Source organism: Helianthus annuus, chromosome 4, assembly GCF_002127325.2.
Source record: "Helianthus annuus cultivar XRQ/B chromosome 4, HanXRQr2.0-SUNRISE, whole genome shotgun sequence".
Taxonomy (NCBI): Eukaryota; Viridiplantae; Streptophyta; class Magnoliopsida; order Asterales; family Asteraceae; genus Helianthus; species Helianthus annuus.
The window spans coordinates 125218624-125235815 of NC_035436.2; the positions used below are offsets into that span (position 1 = coordinate 125218624).

General features: G+C 40.0%; 1 long non-coding RNA gene across 1 annotated transcript; it reads left to right on the forward strand.

Moving 5' to 3' along the window:
• The first annotated feature begins 10940 nt into the window (after positions 1-10940).
• Positions 10941-12359, forward strand: LOC110903561. The gene is made up of 3 exons (XR_002572062.2): positions 10941-11070; positions 11549-11602; positions 12077-12359. It is a non-coding gene; the product is annotated as an uncharacterized LOC110903561 (long non-coding RNA).
• Positions 12360-17192: the final 4833 nt, after the last annotated feature.

Consider the following 17192-nt stretch of genomic DNA (forward strand, 5'->3'; position numbering starts at 1 on the left):
TGATATCCGTGTTAGGACGTTATTGACTACTTGCGACTTGATTGACTTTCTGTGTTTGACTGCCGAGCAAACCAAGGTGAGTTCACACCCTTTACAAAGCATGGGATTCCCTGGGTTGGGAATGGGATTCAGGAACATGGGTTCCTCGTCTACCATTGGGTAGGACGTCAGTGGTTCAGGAATGTGATTCCTCGTCCGGATGGACGGATAAACGTACTAGACTAAAACTCTATCACGAAGTCCCTCCTTTTTTGTATCGACTAATCGCCGGGCCAATGGCGAGCGGGTCATTAGTTAGATAGCGCTATTTAGGTCTGACAAGCCTCACACCGTGCCGCAGAGGACGGGCGTGAACTAATGGATCTGGGGCACGTCAATGATGATAGACATTGATGTTTTCAGGGCACATAAACATGACTACAGTCAGCAATCGATACGGTAACGAGTCTAGTATACACATGGGGTAGCCCCCACGGCTGGAGAGCCAGATGATGTACATGGGGTAGCCCCCACGGCCGAAATGCCTGATAACTACATGGGGTAGCCCCCACGGCCGGAGTGCCGGAGTAACTGGGAACGAACTGGTCACGTTTTTTTTAAACTATGGGGTAACCCCCACGGCAGGATGCCAGATAATGTAAACTGTTTTCGAAACAACTAAAACGAACGCCCACCCGTGAACTCACTCAACTAGTTGTTGACTCGTTACTACATGCTTTGCAGGACCATAGGTACTCAGCTGGAGCTTGCATGGAGGAGGATCGTTGTGGGACAGGGATTGCTACAAGACTATGTTAAACTTGAAACTTTTGGAACTTATGTTATAACTTTAAACTTATGCTTCCGCTTGCAACTTAAACTTATTTGTTTTGGAACACCAATCGTGATGGTTAAACTTTTATAACTACTTATATGCTTGTTCAGTATGATTGGTGGCTGGATCCTGGTCAGTCACGCCTCCATGCGGTAGTACTCCGCAGGTGGGATTTTGGGGGTGTGACAGATTGGTATCAGAGCCATTGGTTATAGTGAACTTGGTTTTAATAAAGGAGAAACGATTTTGTTAAAACCAGACTATAACCGGTTTAGTGCTCAACGGTCCACAACGACACTTCGCTCCTCATGCAAGGCTCGACGTTCTAGGTAATATGATGTATGTATATTGCCTACTTGTTAGTTGCGTAGTACATTGCTCATGGTATGCTTGATTAGTATAGCTACTGTTGTTTGAACACGTGCGTGCTTACTCTGTCTTACTATCGTGCTTTCGCGAACCTCTCTCACACGTATTGCTTTTATTATGAAGAACCATGTCTGGACGCGTTAACATGACACAAGCCCAGTTGACGGCTTTGATCAACGAGCGAATTGACGCAGCGCTCGCAGCTGCACGCGCAGGAGGTATATCCTGCAGTCCGAAATTGTTCTAGGATCGTTTGGATCCTACTCTCGTGAACCAACCTTTGTGTTAAACTCTGTCTTTTCTTCCACCTACCTTAGGTCAGTATGCTCAGGCACCGGTGTGCACTTTTAAGACCTTTATGGACTGTCGACCCACGACTTTTAGCGGCACTGAAGGAGCAGTAGGTCTCCTACACTGGTTTGAGAAACTGGAGTCTGTGTTCGAAATGTGCGAATGCCCTGAAGCGCGCAGGGTGAAGTATGCTACTGGTACTCTCGAGGGTTTGGCTCTCACGTGGTGGAATGCTCAGGTGCAGATGTTAGGGTTGGTTGCTGCCAACGCCACCCCATGGGAAACTTTCAAGGAAATGATCAGGGAGGAATACTGCAGTCGTGACGACATTCACAAACTGGAAGATGAGTTCTACAATCTTAAGATGTCGGGGTCAGAAATTGAGGCATACACTAAGAGATCGCATGAGCTTGCTTTGTTGTGTCCTACCATGGTGGATCCTCCCAACAAGCGAATTGAACTCTATCTCAAGGGCTTGGTGCCAGAGATCCAAAGTCATGTGACTTCAGCGAGGTTGACTACTATCCAGCAGGTTGTACAGTTGGCTCACCGTCTCACTGACCAAGCGGTAGAGCAGAACAAGTTACCGAAGCGTATAGGTGCTGCAACTACTTCTGGTGCTTCTAGTGGGGATAAACGAAAATGGGATGGAACTTCAAGCAGGGGTTCAACTTCAGTGCAAACTCAGTCTCAGCAGAGAAAGACGGACGATCACAAGAGCCCCAGTCAGCAGTCGTCTGGTGGTCAAAGTCATGGTGGATACAAGGGGAATCACCCCAAATGCAATCGCTGCAGCCTACACCACAGTGGGCCATGCACCAGGGGCAACTGTCATCGATGCAACAAGCCTGGTCATGTTGCAAAGGATTGCAGAAGCGCATACCCCGTCAACCAGAATCGTCAGCAACCTCAGCAGAACCAGCGACAGCAGCAGGGTAACAACAAAGGGTGCTTTCAGTGCGGAGCTGAAGGCCACTTCAAGAAGGATTGTCCCCAACTGAACCAGAACAACAACAATCAGGGGAATGGTAACAATGGGAACAACAACAACAATGGTGCTAGGGGACGTGTGTTCGTGATTGGTCAAGGTGAAGCGAGGAATGATCCCAACGTGGTGACGGGTAAGTTCCTTCTCGACGACTTTTATGTTACAGTCTTATTTGATTCGGGTGCCGATACTAGCTATGTGTCACTAGAAGTTAGTAAGATGCTTAAGCGTATTCCTACACCCCTGAGCGACAAGCACACTGTCGAGCTAGCTAATGGTAAGAGTTTGGAAGCCTCACACGTAGTCAAGGGTTGCCAGCTTATTCTCGCTAACCAGACTTTCTCTATCGATCTTATTCCTATTGTCTTGGGTAGTTTCGACGTTGTCATTGGGATGGATTGGCTATCCCAACACCGAGCAGAGATTCTTTGCAACGAGAAGATCGTTCGTGTTCCTGGTTTAGGTGGTGAACCTCTCATGATTCGTGGCGACAAGAGAAGTGCTGTTGAGAACATCATCTCTCTTCTTAAAGCCCAGAAATGCTTACGAAAGGGCCACACTGCGATTTTGGCTTTAGTTACTGATACCACAGAAAAGGAGAAGAAGTTAGAAGATTTTCCCGTTGTACGCGACTATCCTGAGGTATTCCCTGAGGAATTACCTGGTCTTCCGCCCCATCGCCAAGTCGAGTTTCAGATTGATTTAGCTCCTGGAGCCGCGCCTGTAGCCCGTGCACCTTATCGTTTAGCGCCATCAGAGTTGGAAGAACTCTCCACGCAACTACAAGAACTCTTGGATAAGGGTTTTATTCGTCCTAGCTCATCGCCTTGGGGAGCTCCAGTGCTTTTTGTGAAGAAGAAGGATGGTACCTTCAGAATGTGTATCGACTATCGCGAACTCAACAAGGTGACTGTGAAGAATCGTTATCCTCTACCGCGCATTGACGACTTGTTCGACCAGTTGCAGGGGTCGAGCTACTATTCAAAGATCGATCTGAGATCGGGATATCACCAGCTGAGAGTTCGGGAAGAGGATGTCTCTAAGACGGCCTTTAGGACTCGATATGGGCACTATGAGTTTTTGGTCATGCCGTTTGGGCTGACGAACGCACCGGCAGTTTTTATGGATTTGATGAATCGAGTGTGCAAACCGTATCTGGACAAGTTTGTTATAGTCTTCATCGACGACATCCTGATCTATTCTAAGAGCAAGGAAGAGCACGAACAACATCTACGACTTATTTTGGAACTCCTTCGGAAGGAACAGCTTTACGCAAAATTCTTGAAATGCGACTTCTGGCTTCGTGAAGTCCATTTCCTAGGGCATGTGGTGAACAAGGATGGGATTCACGTTGATCCATCCAAAGTGGAATCTATTAAGAACTGGCCTGCGCCTCGCACACCAAAGGAAATTCGCCAATTTTTGGGATTGGCAGGATATTACAGGAGATTCATTAAGGATTTTTCTAAGATCGCGCAGCCTCTCACCTTACTAACGCAGAAAGGCGTTGTTTATCATTGGGGAAATGCACAAGAGTTAGCTTTTCAGCATCTAAAGGATAGACTTTGCAGTGCACCTATTCTTTCACTGCCAGAGGGCACAGACGATTTTGTGGTTTACTGTGATGCATCAATTCAAGGTCTTGGTTGTGTATTGATGCAACGAGATAAAGTCATAGCTTACGCCTCACGACAACTTAAAGTTCACGAGAAGAACTACACGACACATGATTTAGAGCTGGGAGCTGTTGTTTTTGCACTTAAACTATGGCGGCATTACCTGTACGGAACCAAGTGCGCCATCTACACCGACCACAGAAGTTTAGAACACATATTCAAACAGAAGGAACTGAATATGCGGCAGCGACGATGGGTCGAGCTGCTGAATGATTACGAGTGCTCTATCAGGTATCACCCGGGCAAGGCCAATGTTGTGGCAGACGCCCTCAGTCGAAAGGACACTACGCCTAAGCGTGTAAGAGCTTTACAACTCACGATACATTCTAGTCTACCTTCGCAAATACGAGCTGCTCAGATAGAAGCACTGAAACCAGAAAACGTTAGAGCAGAAGCTCTACGCGGGTCAAGGCAACGCTTAGAACAGAAGGAAGACGGTGCTTATTATGTAACAGGACGCATTTGGGTCCCACTCTATGGCAAATTACGAGAACTTGTGATGGATGAAGCGCACAAATCTCGCTACTCGGTACACCCTGGTTCGGACAAAATGTACCACGATATTAAAACCACGTATTGGTGGCCTAGCATGAAGGCCCACATTGCAACGTATGTCAGCAAGTGTTTGACTTGTGCGCGAGTCAAGACGGAATATCAGAAACCCTCAGGCCTACTTCAGCAACCAGAGATACCACAATGGAAATGGGAGCAAATTTCCATGGATTTCGTTACTGGCCTACCTAGATCCCAGCGCGGAAACGATACTATCTGGGTGATCGTGGATCGACTCACAAAATCCGCACACTTTTTGGCAATCAAGGAGACGGATAAGTTCTCCACTCTGGCGGAAATATACCTCAAGGAAGTTGTTTCGAGGCACGGGGTGCCCACTTCTATTATCTCTGATCGAGATGCACGTTTTACTTCGGAACTGTGGCAGGCAATGCACAAGTCTTTTGGCTCACGTTTAGATATGAGCACAGCATATCACCCACAGACGGACGGGCAGTCCGAGCGTACTATCCAAACACTAGAAGACATGCTTCGCGCTTGTGTAATCGACTTTGGCAACAGCTGGGAAAGGCATCTGCCACTCGTGGAATTTTCGTATAATAACAGCTACCACACCAGCATTAAAGCTGCTCCGTTTGAGGCATTGTACGGACGTAAATGCCGGTCACCCCTCTGTTGGGCAGAGGTGGGGGATAGTCAGATCACTGGTCCAGAACATGTGGTAGACACTACTGAGCGGATTGCTCAAATACGACAACGCATGGCGGCCGCTCGTGACCGTCAGAAGGCATACGCCGATAAGGGCAGGAAACCACTTGAGCTCCAGGTTGGGGAGCGGGTATTACTCAAAGTTTCACCCTGGAAGGGTGTGGTTCGTTTTGGTAAACGAGGGAAACTCAACCCACGGTACGTTGGACCTTTTGAAATCATCGAGAAAATAGGCAAGGTGGCCTACAGACTGAAATTACCAGCAGAACTCGGTGCAGTTCACAACGTTTTCCATGTGTCAAATCTGAAGAAGTGTCTGTCAGATGAGACGCACGTAGTTCCTCTGAAGGAACTCACGATCGACGAACAGTTGAAATTCGTCGAAGAACCTGTCGAGATCACGGACCGGGATGTTAAGGTCCTCAAGAGCACTAGAATACCTCTTGTTCGAGTTCGTTGGAACTCACGTCGCGGCCCAGAGTTTACCTGGGAGCGCGAAGATCGGATGAAACAAAAGTATCCCCAACTGTTTGAGAACAGTACTAACGCTACTGAGGCTGAAGCTACGGAATTTCGGGACGAAATTCCAGATCAACGGGGGGTGGATGTGACACCCCAGGAAAACCGGGAAAACCTTGCAACCTAACTAGCTTCCTCAGTGAGTGCTATCAAATTTCGGGACGAAATTTCTTTCAACTTGGGGATGATGTGACAACTCGAAATCTAGAACCCTTCGTTGTAACTTGCTTGTATGTTATGTGATTAGTTGGCCGATTGAACTTAATGATAAACGTGAACCTTTTTACATGATATGTGCTTGTTATGTGTGCATTGTATATATTCATATGTATTATAAGTGAACCGAGAACCCGACACGAAACAACAAGGAACCCGACTCGAGACCATGAGGTCTCGAGTGAATAGTAATCGGTTTTGGGCCTTGGGCCGAGAACCTTTGGCCGGTTGGGCCTTTGGGCCGTGAACCCCCACTCGAAACCCACTAAGGGTGCACCATTTGGAACTTGACTATAAATACACCACCCCTAGTTACTTGTTACCACTTTGTTGAACATTAGAACACACACACACTTCTATCTTCTCTCCCACTAGAACTCTAGCACACAAACACATCTCCAAGACTCTCGGATCCACTCGGTTGACACAAGAAACTCTCGGATTTGGACTTTGGATCGGCACACACACACACATCACCAACCGGTTAGTATTTTTATGGTTAATTTTTGTTGTGTTTGTGCTTGAATGGATGTATGCATAAGATGATGTCTATAGTTAGAGATTACATGATGTTCTTGATGTTTATGATGATTCTAATATGCACCATGTTGATAACCGGTTAACATATATTATATGGCAAGATGTGATATGTTGTGTCTAAATGAAGTTTGAACCACTTATGTTGATGAACATGAAATCGGGTTACATATGTCATGAAATCGGACTTGTATGAAAACCGGGTTATGTGTTATGCTTAGTGTTTTGATGCTTGTTCATAGTGTTGATTGAATAAGTGGTTAAAATGTTATGAACTTGATGAAGATGGGTTTGAATATTTGAAGAACACTTTGAATGATAGTTGAAGATTGAAAACCCTTGTGATTTTGATCCACATTTGACTAATAGCCTGATTAGGAAATATGTTAGTGAAATTCTATTGGTCATTTCCGGATTTGGGCCTGATTATATTGTACTATTTGGCTGATTACACCTGCATCAACACGTGAACGTGAAAATGACAGCTTACCGACTCGCAATCACCCGTTGCGACTCGCAACCACAACGTGATGACTCGAGACCACGCGGTTGCGACTCGCAACCATAACAGGACAAGCCGAAACCACAGGTTACGAGTCCGGTTGCGACTCGAGACCTTAGCATGATGAACCGAGACTACGGTTGCGACACCGGTTGCGACTCGCAACCATCCATGATCAACACACAGCATGACTCGAGACCATGCTTGCGAGTCCGGTTGCGACTCGAGACCACACTTTTGGGCCTTAGTTAATGGGCCAGACTGATGGGCTTCTGTGTTAACTGCTTTTACGTGTTTGGGCCTAAGTAGTTGGGCTGAACTTGTGAACCGTATGTGCTACTGTTGACTGTTAGCTGTTACTACTAAACGTGCTTGCCAAACGTGTTGAACATTTGTGCACTACTTGGTTCGAATCTGATTATATGTGATATCCGTGTTAGGACGTTATTGACTACTTGCGACTTGATTGACTTTCTGTGTTTGACTGCCGAGCAAACCAAGGTGAGTTCACACCCTTTACAAAGCATGGGATTCCCTGGGTTGGGAATGGGATTCAGGAACATGGGTTCCTCGTCTACCATTGGGTAGGACGTCAGTGGTTCAGGAATGTGATTCCTCGTCCGGATGGACGGATAAACGTACTAGACTAAAACTCTATCACGAAGTCCCTCCTTTTTTGTATCGACTAATCGCCGGGCCAATGGCGAGCGGGTCATTAGTTAGATAGCGCTATTTAGGTCTGACAAGCCTCACACCGTGCCGCAGAGGACGGGCGTGAACTAATGGATCTGGGGCACGTCAATGATGATAGACATTGATGTTTTCAGGGCACATAAACATGACTACAGTCAGCAATCGATACGGTAACGAGTCTAGTATACACATGGGGTAGCCCCCACGGCTGGAGAGCCAGATGATGTACATGGGGTAGCCCCCACGGCCGAAATGCCTGATAACTACATGGGGTAGCCCCCACGGCCGGAGTGCCGGAGTAACTGGGAACGAACTGGTCACGTTTTTTTTAAACTATGGGGTAACCCCCACGGCAGGATGCCAGATAATGTAAACTGTTTTCGAAACAACTAAAACGAACGCCCACCCGTGAACTCACTCAACTAGTTGTTGACTCGTTACTACATGCTTTGCAGGACCATAGGTACTCAGCTGGAGCTTGCATGGAGGAGGATCGTTGTGGGACAGGGATTGCTACAAGACTATGTTAAACTTGAAACTTTTGGAACTTATGTTATAACTTTAAACTTATGCTTCCGCTTGCAACTTAAACTTATTTGTTTTGGAACACCAATCGTGATGGTTAAACTTTTATAACTACTTATATGCTTGTTCAGTATGATTGGTGGCTGGATCCTGGTCAGTCACGCCTCCATGCGGTAGTACTCCGCAGGTGGGATTTTGGGGGTGTGACAAAATCGGTCATAAATTTTAGTTGAGAAGTTCTAAGGCGGGAATGAAAACATGGCAATGTTGATGAAAGGTATGGAAAGAATATTAGTTGGGATGTTAGCTAAAGACATTTTGTAAATATGTTCGAATTGAAAGTAAGTACAACGTGTACAACAATACTTATATACAATAAGTACTAAGTGTGATTAATTTTAAACGGTCAAATTGTAGAAGACAGTAAATAATAATTACTTACAATTGCTAGAAGTATTACGTAAGAAATGACATGGTAAATGATACGACAGAAGAACGAAAGGTACAGATGAAAATGCTAGAATCTGAGAAATGAATTCAAATTGGTAAGAATGAAAGGAATAAATTAAAAGTTCGAATCCGTAAGTGAAGACGGATTGAACAAGTGAGAATAAAAAGTAAGTACCAAACTCAAATAAGTTATACGGGTCAAATGGCGATCGCCGTTTGAACCCGGTATTTAATGTTCGGTTTGTCAAGTTTATTACTTATAGGTGAGCATAATGTATGGGCATGCATTGTCACAATTTGGAAAGCATTAACCATCGCAAAGTATAAATAACGAGTCAAGGGTTTTGACCCGCGCCAGGTACGTATAAAAAGATTATATTTTTAATAAGAACTTAGGGCTCGACTAGAGAATGATGTGTCAGAATAGGATAACTGATACCCATATGTAAGAATGTATTTACAATTAGACTTCTGAAAAGTCAAACGAAATAAATGAAGTCCTTGCAATTATGCGAGTATAAGATACGAACGTGTACCTCGATGCAACCACAGTAGGTAAGGGGGTGTTAGTCTGGTCTTGAAAGGTCAAACTGCGAAAGTTGACGAAATAACCAATAAAATGAAAGGATAGTATGTAAGAAATGGAATGTATGATACGTTTTAGCATATACGTAAGAAAATTGTGAAAGAGACAATAGGCGAACAATTACCATGTAGGACGCAATTATGAAAGGTTATGTGCTAACTATTTATTTATAGATAAATATAATGGAATTCTTAGTGAGATGATAGTAATGAAGCTAGTGGAAGGATGCTCACGAGTGGGAGCATATTTTAGGAATGTATGAGATCAATTCTGGTACGAGAGGTACATATAAAGAAGCGGATCGATCCGGCACACGGATAACTGACTTATGCATTGAAGGCGAGGTTAGTAGAATGTTTAATTCTTGATTAATGATTAAGAATCCGTAGATTAAATTGTAAGTATGAACAAAATGAATGGTAGAATAATTATGGTATTGGTATACAATGATCGACCTATAATGGTCAGCGTGAGAAGGTATGAATGTCATTAAGAGGGAGATCTAAAGGCCTTAAACGAAAGTTTGAGCAGAATTGGTTAAACGCTCATATGGTGCTCATACACAACATACCTAGTTGTTATCATAAGTAGAGTATGCAAGGAGCTAATAATAAAGGGTGCGAAGGATTAAATTTGAGGCTAAACTCAAACTTGTAATTAGTTCAAGTGACGATAGTAACCGTAGAATGATGCTTTATACTCATATTAAGTATGAAAAAGTAATTAGGAAGTGGGTAGCTTTGTATTAGTACTACTAAGTCATAAAATGTTTATAGTATATGTATAATGATATGCTAAGCCCTCATATGAATAAGAAAGTAATTAGAATAACGTTAGTAATAGGATAATGGGGTTTGATCATGATTGCAATAATGAATTATATCGTGCATGATTCGTGAGTGGAATGAAATAAATCGATTTATTTGTATTAGTAAATGTAGGAATATGTTACGCTTAATTAGGAAGATAGAAACAAGCCGTAAACATAAGCTTGTACGACCAATGGTGTACATTGGAATAAATTTCAATGCACGTAGTGCTGGTGATGATGTATGCTAGGAACTAGCATATAAAATGAAAACGACACTAATAAGAGCTCTGGATCAGATTCTCATTTATATGTGATTATGAAAGTAATTTATTTAATTTAATTTAAGAACGTAGGGACAATGCACACAAATAGGTTTATGCATGAATGAAACTTTTCCCAAGATTCCAAATGCATTTATATTGTATTAAGCATCGTGAATGAACAGATGAAAAAGTAAGAAGTAGAAGTGGTCTAGTTGGAATGAGAAAGGTTTCGGGGACGAAACCTCCTTTAAGGGGGGTAGATTTGTAACACCCCAAAAATGTTTACATGATAAGTTAAAGTTTATTTAAAACTTGACTTAGTTAGTGGGATTTAATTTGCATGATATAAATAATAAAGGGGTGAAGTTTAAAACTAAATAAGTAAAGGAACTTGAGGGACTAAAGTTGTAACATGTCAAAATTAAAGTTAATTAACAAAAAAAAAGAGTTAAAAACCCACACACACTCTGTGCGTGGGTTCTGGACGATCGAACAGAAGACAAGGGTTGAAACCCTAGCATCAAGAAATCAAGCAATTTAGCTTGAATCAAAGGAAAAATTCGATGCATGATTCCCTAAACTCAGTAGCTAACCTCAGTTTCCGAAGTGGTAAGTTTAATTTTCTGGAATCATGATTTGTAGGATGAAGGGTTCAACCCAATCTCGAATTCTTGTATCAAATATGAGAAATCTGAGTTAGGATTACTTTCTAGAACAAGAATTATGTTTGATTTTAGGTTATTTGAATGATTCTTGTAAACACCCACTTCATGAAAAATTGTCTTATGAATAGGATGATCAAAGTAGTTATAATCATGTGAAATCTTGAAATATGATGATGTTGTAATGCTTGCATCTTAGAAAATTTATGTGGGATAAAAGAAAGATATGAACATGGATTGATTGTTGATGAGTTATAAAGATGAACTAGTAGGATTCATGCTTTGTATACTTGTGCATAATGCTTGTAAATACAACGCCCACCAAGTGTTCGATGAAATGCTTAAGAGAATAAATATGTGTAATTTGGAAGATGATGGAATGAAATTTAGTTGTACTAAATAAATGGATGAATGTGTTGATATAGGAGTGAAAGAAGAAGGTTCGAACGCTAGGAAATCGGAAGGATCACAAGACCGAGGTATGATCATTCGCATACAAAACTTACTTAATTTTTGTTAGTATTCATGCAAACAACCATTGTTGAAATGTTTATGGTGATTAGTAAGTAGCTAGCAAATCCCTTGCGGATTTGGTTATGATAATGAAAGTTATGATAAGCTATGCAAGTCGACCGGTTCTAGTTGAACAAGTCGAGTAAGAATAAGCTACCATCCGTTTTGAATGGGTGGTCATGAATGCTATGACGAAAGCTTGAAGTTTAATCCGTTATACGGATGGAAAGAAACAATTATGTTGAAAGCAATTAACCCAATGTTACCGGGTCGTAAGTGTATGCTTAAATCTCGTTATGAGAGTATATGCCATACCCATTTAATTGGGTAATCGAATGCGTAAGAGTAATGAAAGTACCTAAACGAACGGAACTAAATTGATGGTATTGTAAGTGTAACATGTATAATGACTAACTTTTGAAGCTTGTTGTTGAATGTAGGTAATTCCTCAATTTAGGCGACTTGGAGAATTGGAGCGAGCACATGTTCATGATATGTCATACCAAACGCTTCCGCTAGTTGCACTAATGTTTTGGGTCAAAATTTCTATTTTGTACAACTTGTTAGTAGACATATATTTTAACGCTTGATGCCTAGGTTTTTAGTAGTGCCTTGTCGAACAATTTGTAGAATGGTATTTGTCTTTCTTATGTTTAAAACAGGGGTATATCCGTTTTACGGACGGGTCATGCCCAAATTTTGTTAAAATCATGTGTTAATGTTACTAGCGTTTTTACCTTTTTAGTTGTGAAAGATTTGTACATTTTAAAAGTTTATGTTTCTAGCGTCTTTTGGATGTCAGTTCTTCTAGACACAAATATGGACGTTTCAAGTTTGCCCAATCTGAATCTGCAAATGCAGATAATTCAAAATTTTCACTTTTTTTAAACATAAGACCAGCACTAGGAGCATTCTTCAAATACCTTAATAATTTAAAAGCAATTTGAGAATGAGCTACAGTGGGCTTATGCATATATTGAGAAAGATAATGAACAGTGTATGCTATATCAGGTCTTGTATGGGATAGATAAATCAACTTCCCAACAAGTTCCTGATATTTGCATATATCAACAAAATTTGAAGCTTCCTTTTTGCACAAGTTTGAAATAGAATAGTTTGGCTCAATAGGATAACTCACAGGCTTACAACCACTCAAGTCAAATTCATTTAGAAGATCCATACAATACTTCCTTTGAGACAAAACAATACCTTCATCAGTTCTTATAACTTCTATTCCCAAAAAAAAAAACTTTAACTGACCCAAGTCTTTGATCAAAAATTCTGATTTTAAAAATGTTTTGATATTATGGATTTCTTTTTCATTGTTCCATGTCACAATTATATCATCTACATAAACAAGGAGAGCAATAAACACACCATCATTATTTTTTATAAACATAGAATAATTACATTTAGATTGAACAAAACCAATATTTAGCAAAACATTAACAAGCCTCTCAATCCACATCCGAGGGGCTTGTTTCAAACCGTACAAAGGCTTGTTTAGTTTGCAAACTTTATTAATGTTATCACCAGTTTTCAAACCATTAGGTAAATCCATAAACACTTCTTCTTTCAAATTTCCATATAAAAAGGCATTATTGATATCTAATTGAAATAACGGCTAGTTATACTGAACGGACATACTAATAACACATCTTATTGTAACCATTTTTACGACAGGCGAGAAGGTTTCATCAAAGTCTATTCCTTCTCTTTTATTGAAACCTTTGGCAACAAGTCTTACCTTATACCTTTCAGTTTCACCCGTAGACCTATATTTTACTCTATATACCCATTTACAACCTATAGGTCTTCTTCCTTTTGGAAGATTTACAATGGTCCAAGTATTATTCCTATGAAGGGCACTAACCTCTTCATTCATAGCATTTATCCAGTTAATGTCCCTAACAGCTTCAGTATAAGAACTAGGCTCAACAATTTTATTCACATTAGAAGCAAAACAAACACTTTCAAATGGCAAATTAATAGTTGACGACCCTATCATATCCATACTTAACTCTACCTTCAACAACATAATCATCAAAGTGTTTAGGAACAGAAACGGATCTAGTAGACTTCCTAGTTGCAACATGAATACCCTCAGACAGGTTTGATTCATCATTACTACTAGACTCAGCCCTCACAGAACTTGGTTCAGAAACATTCAATTGTTGATCACTAGCCATGCCACTAGAATTTGATGGCTGCTGAGTGTCAAAAGAAGATGATTCAACAGGACTACTGTGTTGCTGAGTAACAGTAGTTGAATCAGTTTGTACCTCCTCTTCATCATCGGGGTTTATTTCACTTGAAAAATCAAAGTTGTCAAAAAAAATTGAATTATTTAGAGACTTGTTACCAACTAGATCATTTTCTAAAGCCACGTTAGCCTTATAAGGAAAAACAACTTCATAAAAGCTAACATCTCTTGAAAAAATAAATTTTCTTTGATCTAGACTCCAAACTTTATAACCCTTTTTGTAATTAGAATACCCCATAAAAACACACTTTTCAGCCCTTTCTTCAAGTTTATCATTATTAGTTAAAACAGTAAAGAAACATAGACAACCAAAGATTTTCAAGTGATTAAGAGAAGGTTTGACCCCAAAAAGTAATTCATAAGGAGATTTACCATTTAACACAGAGGATGGTGTCCTGTTAATTAAATATGAAGCAGTAAGAATGCATTCAGACCAAAATTTTAAAGGAATACCAGACTCTGAAACAATAATGCTCTAACAATGTTTAATAAATGCCTATGTTTTCTTTCAACAATTCCATTTTGTTGAGGTGTATAAGTACAAGAGGTTTGATGTATTATTCCATGAGTTTTAACAAAATTAGACATTTGCGAATTAATAAACTTAGTTCCATTATCAGTTCTAAGAATTTTAATTTTAACCTCGAACTGAGTTTCAATCAAATTATAAAAACTTTGAACATTTTCAAACTCTTCAAACTTGGACTTCATCAAATAAACCCACACAGACCTAGAATAATCATCAACAACAGTAAGAAAATATTTATACCCTTCTATACTAGACACTTTATAAGGCCCCCAAACATCTAGATGAATTAAATCACCGACCTTTTTTTATTTGTGTTCGCTTAAAGGAAAAGGAACTCTATGTTGTTTGGCCCTATGACATACATCACAAGGATCAGTATTACTACTGGATTTGAGATTTCGAACATTTAAAACTTGGTCAGAAGGGTGTCCAAGTCTTGAATGCCAGAGTTTTACTGTTTCAGCTTGATTAAAGCAAACAATAACAGAATTGAAAGAATTACCACAGAAATACAACCCATCAGTTTGTTTACCAGTCACTAGGGTTTTCTTTAAGCAAGAATCCGGAATATAACAAGTACTTTCATCAAAAACAACTTTAAGATTATTATCCTTAGCTAACTTGTGCACAAAAATTAAATTGACACAATACTCAGGAACAACGAAGACATCTTTGAGAATAACAGAGTTAGACAATTTATAACAACCTATTTTAGTGACCTTTTCATCAGTTCCATTTGGATGTTTAACAGAAATGTTGTACTCAGACACATCAACCAAATTAAACATGTTGTCACTAGACATAATCATATGTTGATTTGCACCAGAATCAATTATCCAACTCATATTGTTATTAGACCAGACTTTACTGTTAAAACAATACATTTTCTTATGCCAGCCTAAAGAAGAGAAAACATTATGACTAATACCTCCTACATTTGTCTTTGAAGTATCCTCCATCTTTTTTCTCATTAAGCAATCCTAACAGTTTAGAGAATTGTTCAGTAGTAAGAGAATTCAAAGATTTATCAGCAGATGAGGAACTAGCAGATTTATCATTCACAGAATTGTTTGACACTCAGATTTAGACCATTGATTGTTGTTCTTAGGTCTATAATTTGGAGGATATCCATGTAGCTCAAAGCATTTATCAACCGTGTGACCAACTTTGTTACAATGAGTACACTTTAGATTAGGATTTGGTCCTTTATTAAACTTCGTTTTATTTTCATTAAACTGATTTGCCTTAGAAACAAAACCAACATTAGGAGTTTTCGACACACTATTAGACTCCCTATGTGACTCTTCTCTTGAAATAATTGAAAAAGCAGTTTTCACAGTAGGCAAAGGATCTCTAGTTAACAAGTTAGTCCTAACAGGTTGATAAACATCATCTAAACCCATTAGAAATTGCATAAGTTTTATTAAGTGACTGAATTCATTAAACTTAGTAGCAGCATTGCAGGTACAGGAAGGTAACTGAAGCATGGCATCAAATTGTTTCCACATGGTATTAATCCTATGATAATAATGAGAAACACTATATCCATTTTGACTCACAGAATTAATCTTTTGATACAAACCAAAAACCACATAACCATCAACTTTATCATACGTTTCTTTCAAATCATTCCATACTTCAGAAGCAAGTTGAGAATAAAGTTGACCAACATACAATTCATCAGAAATAGAATTTAGAATCCAAGTCAACACAATGGAATTACATCTATCCCACTGTCTAGCTAGAACATCATCAATTTTTTATTTTAGACAAGTACCATCAACGAATCCTAATTTATTTTTAGCCATCAAAGCAAGTTTCATAGCATTTGACCAAACTATATAATTCTCGATTCCTTTTAATTTGATATTAACAATAGTAAGACCACTAGAATCACTAGCATGTAAGTACAGAGGGTCACTAGCATCCAACTTGCTTATCAAAGTAACAGAAGATTCAGTCTTATCTCCCATATCAAACAAAAACTAATAGACAGAACACAAGATAACAAGAAACAAGCAGATGCACGAAATCAAATCAGAACAAACACAGATACACAAAGGACGAAAGTTACCTATATAAGATATAAAATCTTCAGAAACAACACAAACAAGAAAAAAGGGCTAAGCTACACCAGTGTTCCAGATCGTTGGTTCGTCACTCAAATGGTGCCGACGCAGGTCTTAGTGTAGAAGCCAACTATCTTAGCAAAAAAAAAAGATAAAGGACAGATCTCACCGAGAGATTTTCCCAAGTTAGGGTTCTCCAAAAATAAACTCACAGTTGTAACCTTCACTTAGGGTTACAAACTGTGAGGCAAAGAAAACGGCGAGATGCTCCAAGTTATGAATAAAGCCTTCCTTGATCCAAGTCTAAACTTCGAACACAAGAAAACCCTAAATCTGACTTCAGATCTAGAAACCCCAAGCCAAGAGCTCAAGATGAATCGATTAACAAGGATTGTTAATCAACCTTCAACAGCAGCAGAAGAACACCAAGAACACTCGATTCAACCTTTGAGCTCTGATACCATGTCAAAAACTCAAGACTGAATAGGAAATTTATAATACTTTCGACAAAAATATGAACAGAATCAGTACACAAACGATTCAGTCATCAAAGATTGACTGAATAATATCACAGAAGTGTCATCAACAAGATGATCTCAAAACATGAAAGCCCTAGATCTCACGAAGAACGTATGAGACCTAAGAGAGAAGAACAAACGCCGATGTATATTGGTTAGAATGATCGAGACACTGAT